We start from the raw sequence: 7,711 nt of genomic DNA on the forward strand, positions 1-7,711 counted from the left end.
CCATATTTATTTTGATAAAGTATAAAAAATTCTAAGCAGATTTTTTTTTTAAAGAGCATAGAGGAAAAGACATTAAATACATGCACTTACAAGAAAGTCACTGCAGGGACACTAGTTGAGTTCCAGGGAAGAATTATTATTTCAAAGCAGCTCTGGGCAATATGTCAAAATCAATATTAAGCAAAGTTATCTGCACTTCTAAATATGCTCTTTAAAGAAGGATCTATAAAGCAATGTGCTCAGCCTCTAGAGTCAGAAACATTTTACACAAAAATATTAAGTTCTATGTCTTGCATTCTATGCACTTCTAAAGTTTGACTCTAATTTTTATCAGGCAGCACAGGATGATCGCTAGCAAGACAAGTCTGGAAAGTCTCAACCTGAGTAGTTTAGAACTATGTTGAAGGAAGCGATCCAAGGACTGCACACAGTACTTGCTGCCACAATCTGAGTTGCCCAAATCAGAGCAATTCTTCACCACAAAAGGATAAGAGGTTTCCCACATAAAACTCATTTGAGGCAAGCAACAAGCAAGAATTCTTCTGACTCCACATGCAAGTCAGCTACTCGTGGTGGCAGGAATCTGCCTGATCAGACCTTTTCACACACAAAATGTTGGAAACATTTCTGTAACATTTGTCCTCTCTAAGAATGTGCAAATTTTAACACTGACTTTACAGCTCTATTGCTATTTGGAAGGCTGAGAAATAACTACAAAACATTGCCCAATATCCCAGGAGACTGCAAAGGTTTTCTTTTTAACAAACAAAACACAGCTTTAATCCAACAGGTCCCACAACAAAGAAACAGAGTGGGAAAACTCTTGGAGGTGATTCTGAGACTTTCATAGGAAACTTAAAATGGCAATACGTAAGAGAATTTGCTTCCTTTCCATTTGGCTCCTGAATGACTGAGTGGGTCACATACTCTCTGAATTCCGTTAAAAAAAAAGGATACTGATGCATACCTTTTAAACTAGAGGGTGGGCAGACTTCAGGTTTGACTTTGTTTTTTTAGTAGACACCTGAGATCCACAAATTGGAGGTGTAAAATAGCAGCCCAGGCAGACTTATGTTAAGCATGGTACAGGGTGCCTCTGAATATATACTCAGTCCAGGAATTTGTGATCAGTACCAGAACCAAGCTCACAAGTCCTTTCACACAAAACTCCACTCCTGGTTTCCCCCATTCTTTTTCAGCAACCTAACTTAGAGATAAGGCTTTTTAGTTGCTGCTATTGTTAAACAATTGGGAGTCAAAAACCCATGCTAATCTACTGGAAATCACCTAGACCTACCAGTAAATCCAGATATACCTTCTGCCAACCCTTGTTTTAAACTTTTGAGAAGCACTGGGTATGGGCTAAATATCATTGTGTGCTCACACCACAAGCTCTGTAAACAGAGGGCTAAGTTTAGAGACACACCAACATTAACAAGACTGATCATAGGGATAATGGACTGTTCTTGAGGCTGCAGTCTTTTTAGTCATTTCTCAGCAGATGCTTCATGTGATACTAGCCCTTGAAAACCATGATGTGTTTTGATCTGTGTGGATATTAAACTAAGGAACCATATACCTTATAGGGAGAAAATACTGGGCACCTCCCTCCACTCTGGTTATCTTAAACCTAAAAACTACAAATGTAAAAAAGATATTTAACTTTTGCTTAAAAAGCTAGAAGTCTGGTTTACTCTGCACACAAAGGGAATGAGAAGCCATCTGTTCAGCTATTAGGCTTATAAGAGCAAGCCATTAAAGACAGACATTTGATCATTGGAATGTTCTCACTACCTCTCACTAAGCATCATGTCAAGAAGTTAAAACAGTCTGCTTGATCTTATAAAGTCTCCAAATCTGGCAAACCCATACAATAATGCTATTTCAGACAACTCTAAGTACTGGGGTCTTATTTACATCGTTTCAACTGGTTAGACACAGTGAAACGGCTATTAAAAGAACATTTTAAATCAAGATTTACCACTATCCCTAAGTTGTCCCAGGAGGACTCTTAACACTTGCCCCAGTGGGATCCAGGTGAGGTTTTTAGGAACTCTTTCCCTTCCATATCATACATAGCAAGTTTGGCGTCAGGAGCAACTAAAATATGTTCACAAGCAAACATGGAGAACCCAAGTCACTTGCTATAATGAAGTCTGATAGTGATTCCATCCCAAGGTACACAAAACTATTCATGTGACAGTAATTGCAATTTCTGCCTCTTTCACAGGGCCTTCTATATTAATATGACAGACATTTCATGTAAAATACATCTCACAATGAAGGAAGATTAAATGCTAATCAAAGTAATAGTACTAGACTAGCTTCTTTGGCAGTTTGTGCCTCAGACTGTGTTTCTTTAAAAACGCCAATGGCTTGTTTGCTCAGTGGTAGTTGCACATTAGAGTCCACAATTTTGCTTTTCACCACCAATCATACTGTTGGCACTAAGTAAATGATATATATGAAAAAACCTTAAACAAATTCTACTATCATTTCAGAGATACACTACATTTTCCTGGGGATGGAAAGAGAGCTTTTATTATCGCAGTACCTTATCTCTTCTACCTCATTTATACTGAGGGACCAAAGACAGCAGCCTCCTCCTTAAGTGTGCACAACAGCCATTATTTAGAAGCAAGATAAATTACAGTCATTTACAGTTATTGTCCCAATTCCTATCTGGGCAATTAGTAATTGCATGAAGTTTCACTTAGAAATATCATTTCTCTCCAAATGACGCTTCTTAATTTTCCTTCCAACAAGCTATGCTCTATATGAAATCATAGAGATTACAACGGAGCAAAACTCTATTTTCTCTTTTAAGATACTTGGACCGCAATCCATAGTCCTCTTATTCCTGGGGTAAAAGAGTTTAATGATTGCAGCTTTAAATTGACAAAGTATAGTCAAGAAGGTTATTCTGGGGAAAGCTGAACACTGTGTGTGTGTCACAGAAGTGAAGTATTTCACTGTACAGTTTCACAACAGCTTCTTTTTTTTAACAATAAGGGCAATAGTAGGAGAAAAACACCACAAGAGGCAACACAAAGACCTGTTTCGCATTTAACGAGAGCCCAGAGTATTGGTTGTCATTGAATTGTGGGTTGTCGTTACATGCAAACCTTGAACTATGATTTAACTATAGCTTGTTCACTACAAATAACCCAGAGTTCACAACCCAACAGCAAACCCATGGGTTCTCCTCTTGGGTTGTTTGTGGTTAACAATCCACAGTTAAACCATAATGCAGGGTTCACATATGACAATCCACGATTCAATCCATACTCTGGGTTGCGTCATATGTGAACCAGGCCAAAGTTTTAGGGAAGATCTGTGCCAGTTAGTTTAAATAATTCCTTAGAATCCAAGAGTGGAGGTTTGTCATCATTATTCTAAAGTAACAACTATAAGACTAACTGTCAGAACAATTAAGGTCTTTGAATGATGCTCAATAAACACTCTGAAGAGAAGTGTGCCTACCTGGACATTTCATCACACTGCAGTGACTGCAGAGAAAAGGCGGTCTAATCTAGTGCACAGTTCTTTGCAGCAGCATCACCTTCCTATGTGTGGGCTGCAGCACCCACCCAGAACCCTCCTCAACTGCATTGTGGATGGGCAGAAGAACAGAGCATGCCACGTGCACCTTGTGTTTCTCTGGTGGGCCAAGAGGCAAAACACATGCACAAAAACAAATTCTAAGCTCTTTCAAATGACCTGTACAGTCCACTGCATAGTCCTGCTAGTAAGAAATTAAGGTAGACTGATAAAGAACATGCAAGGGAGGGTGTAGAATAAGTTCATGAGGTGATTTTTCCCCTCTCAAAACTGTCTGTGAAAAGAAGCTATATGAGAACAACTGTTCTAAAGCATGTATTTTGGCAGCGGAGCCAGCAGCAGCACCAACTCCAACTTTAAAAAATGCAATCCGATACCAAACCACACAAATAAACCTATTTTTAGCAAAATTTCAATCATGCATGGTTCCAGAAAGAACTCTTACTGAATACAAGAATAAACATGGATTAGCCCATAACTAGACAAATATGAAGAGAAAGAAAAGTCTGTCTCAGCTCTAGTCATGTTAACCAAAGAAAGGAGGACAACAATGGGGCTTCCACTCTTATTACATTCTTTGAGAAATCATTACCTCCTGGTCCTGTGTTTACATTCTTTCAGATAGACGCACTCAGTCCAGGGTGGCCTATTCCAGTCTGCTAAACTAAAAGGTAGACTGGAATCTACTGTTAGAGCACTGGGTGATTGGCAGTACATCCTCAAGCGTTTCTGGCTCCCAATTTTTAAAACAACAGCAACAACAAAAAGGCCTCCCTGAACCAAAAAAACAGAGGCTGAAAAGCCTTATTCTGTAGTAACAGAGATAGATTTGTACTTGTAGATGGAGGTTATCCCAGTATATGGTTCATGGGGTGCAGAGGGTCATTGGCTCTGCCCCCTGAACCACCATTTTGGACCTAGCTCTAATTGGTGTACCTCAAAAGTTCTAATAAACAAAAAAGCAGATCCCCATATGCCTGATGTTTTCTCATGCCTGTGCTAAGCTACTTCTCCTGGATGACTTCTGTTCCCAACTACTCTCCCTAAAAGAGCAGCCTGACTGCCTACTTACTACAAAGCTTCCATTTATTATTAAAAGTTTCTACAGCACTTTGATCTACAGAACACTTTCCAATTCTCATATCATTTGCTCATTCTCCTAACAACCCTGGGAAGTGGATTAGGCTGAGATAAGGCAACTTGCTTAAGGCAACTTCCAAGAATGAGGAGGAATATGAACGCAGACCTCTCACATCCAAATCTATCACTTTAGCCAGTAACCCTCAGACTGAGCCCAAATGTGACCCACTCACTTAGAAGCTTCCTAAGGACTACAATGCATTCAATCAAAATGTCAGTACTGTGGCCACTGTTCTTCAAATGTGCCAAGTATCTCACAAATTATATTATATGCACACACATGTGAGGCCCATTATTAAACAGCACATCTAGATGTTTCTGAGCAAAATGACACATACTACAACAATATACACAGAGACAGATACATTAATTATGTTGTTACCCACTAACAATTGCTAAGCAAGAGAATAAGGATGACACATGTGAAGCTGCTCCTTCAGTGGGAAAAGAACAGCTGGGATAAGCATTGTTATTTTAGCGGGTATTTTACCTATTTTATTTTAATGTTATATTCATTGTTAACCGCCCACAAATCTTTAGAGATAAGTAAACATCTGCCACTTTTTCCAATTCCCTTTAAATTCTACTCTGAAAATGTCCTGGTTTCCATATGAGGAAATCTAGAACTGGCCTACATCAAGTTTCTGTTGTGGCTAACCATATCCCTCAGAGCCTTACAGCCTTTAGCTAAGAGTCAGGGTTACTGGCCTAGCTAGATGCATGATTCTCACTTACAGTGAGTGAGGGCAAAAGCTCGCATGCCAGACAGGTGTTTGCCCGGCAGAAGCTGACATTTTAGAAATTCTTTTTAGGCCAGCCTTCCCCAACCTGGTGCTCTCCAGATGTGTTGGACTACAACTCCCAGCATCCTCAAGCCATTGGCTGGGAGTTGCATAATCTGACACATCTGAAGGGCACCAGGTTCAGGAAGGCTGCTTTAGGGGAAAGGCCGTGGCTCATATGGTTTGCATACATAAGGTCCTCAGCTCACTCACTCCTTGGCAACCATTATTAAAAAGATCTCAGGTAGCAATGCAGCATAAAAATTGGAGAGCTGCTTCCATTTGGAGTAGGCAAGACTGGGCCAATGGTCTGATTCCGCACAAATCAGCTACATATGTTCAAATCTTTAGCAGTGCAAGTGTTCACAATTTAAGATCCCTGTTAAAGACACTCTGTGGGACGGATGTTTCTGTTAAAAAGACTAATTTGCAGCAATATGGCCTGAGATGTGAAGACACTTTCCATCCATACAAAGAGTACCTTCCCTAAATTAATATAGAGGAAAGGATGGGTGTTTGTTTATATGCACACAAATCTCTGCCTTCCAATCATAAATCAAGGCTCAGAAGAGGTACTAGCCAGGATTCCTGGGCAGGATCCCCCAACCATGTCCCTAGTTCATCCTTAGGTGACAGGAATGAAGAGGAACATGTCACAAAATGAGGCAACAGCAGAACTGTATTGGGGAGGCTCACACAGCTCTGCATCAGAAAACATACCAGAAGCCCACAAACAGGATGTTAAAAGAAAACAAACCATGAAAAATCTATTGCACCAGGTATACATCTCCCACGAGCAGCTCACTAAGGTCTGTCCCAATTGCATGACTCAGCAGTATAGCAGCAACAAGGTTACCTGCTTTGCGCAAGAGGGTAGCAATAGCGACCATCCCATGGACTGACATGTGCCTTCCCCAAGGCCAGCACAACCCACCACAACAGGGGATCCATGATGCATATCCTGTTGGAACACCCACCTCTGCACCCACATACAGGTCTCCCCCCACACACAACCCAGCCCTGTCCATGACCCTGGAGAGCATCCCAGGAGCCATGCACACCACCCACAGCACCATGAGCAAAAGCTGGCCTGGAAGCAAAGTGGAATGACAGGAAAGGAGGGCCAGACGGGGGCGTGGGGGGGGGCGCAAGGGAGAGCAATCCTGCTGGCCGTGGTGGGTCTGCACGCGCAGGTGCCAGAAAGACCAAAGTAAACACATTTGGATTATGTTCGGTATTTTCAATGTAACTTTTTAGCTATTTCATATATTTTAATAATTCTGCTCTAAGTCACCTTAGGTCTTTTGTTTGTTTTAAGAAAGCCAACTTTAAGAAAGGCAACTTTAAGAGATTCCAATAATAATAATAATAATAATAATTTTAAAAAGTCTTACAAACTATTATTATTAATATAATAATAACAGTAATAATGCGAGGCGTGGGAATGGGGGGAGGCGGTTGAGATGTTCCAATGCTTAAAAATGAGGGAGGGGGGAAACTAATGGGGTGGGCGTAGTGACGCGCTCGGGGGGGGATTTGGGAAGCGGGGGAGAAACCGGGGTAGATATGGGAGGCGGTGAAAGAAGAGCAGGGTTGCCACCAGGGAAACGCGGGAGCAGGGGAGGGGCCAGTGTGAGGGGCGGGGGAGAGGGGCGTGGCCGGGCGCCCCCCACCATCACAGTCCCGCGGGGCGGGGGCCCGCCAAGGCCGAGAGGCCTTCCTCACCTGCGAGGGGTCGTCCTTCCCGGCGGCGGCTCCACAGGGCCCTCCGCGCCGCCGCTCGCTCGCTCGGCCGGCCGGCCGGTCAATCGCGCGCTCCGCTTTCCCCCGTCAGGCGGGCAGCGACTCCCGGACGCAACTTCGACCCACTCCTGCGCGTCCCCGCGCTCGCGCGCTCCCGCAGTCCCGCCCCCGCTCGCCTTGACGGACTTCGCTCTCGAGCGCGCGCGCGCGCCCGTCCGTTCGTCCGTCCGTCCCAACCTGCCACGCAGGCCTCCTCCCTCTCGCTCTCGCCGCCCCCGCCTTCGGGGAACGAGCGCGCACGCGCCTCCCCCCCCCCCGCAACCAGGATGGCGGGACTCGGAATTAAGGGGGCGGGGCTTCGGGGAGGCTCGCGGAGAGGGCGCGCGCGCAGCGGCCGTTGGCGCGGGAAAGTGGGGGCGGGGCGGCTTCGTGAGGCGGCCTTTCCCCCTCAAGTCCGCCGTCCCTTTTCCCCTCAGGCGCCGAGC

At 43.9% G+C, this 7,711-nt stretch overlaps 1 protein-coding gene across 11 annotated transcripts in view; it reads right to left on the reverse strand.

Annotated features, from left to right (window-relative positions):
• Window positions 1-7,470, reverse strand: part of NEK6 (NIMA related kinase 6) — a 99,698-nt gene extending 92,228 nt beyond the window's left edge. For all 11 annotated transcript variants that reach the window (XM_084821101.1, XM_084821093.1, XM_084821099.1 and 8 more), the window contains exon 1: window positions 7,209-7,470. The gene's annotated coding sequence lies outside the window, so the exon portion shown is untranslated. The remainder of the gene's footprint in view (window positions 1-7,208) is intronic.
• Between the last annotated feature and the right edge of the window lie 241 nt (window positions 7,471-7,711).

Source organism: Heloderma suspectum, chromosome 14 (genome assembly GCF_057233095.1).
Source record: "Heloderma suspectum isolate Gila_16-S chromosome 14, 16-S_ref, whole genome shotgun sequence".
NCBI lineage: Eukaryota > Metazoa > Chordata > Lepidosauria > Squamata > Helodermatidae > Heloderma > Heloderma suspectum.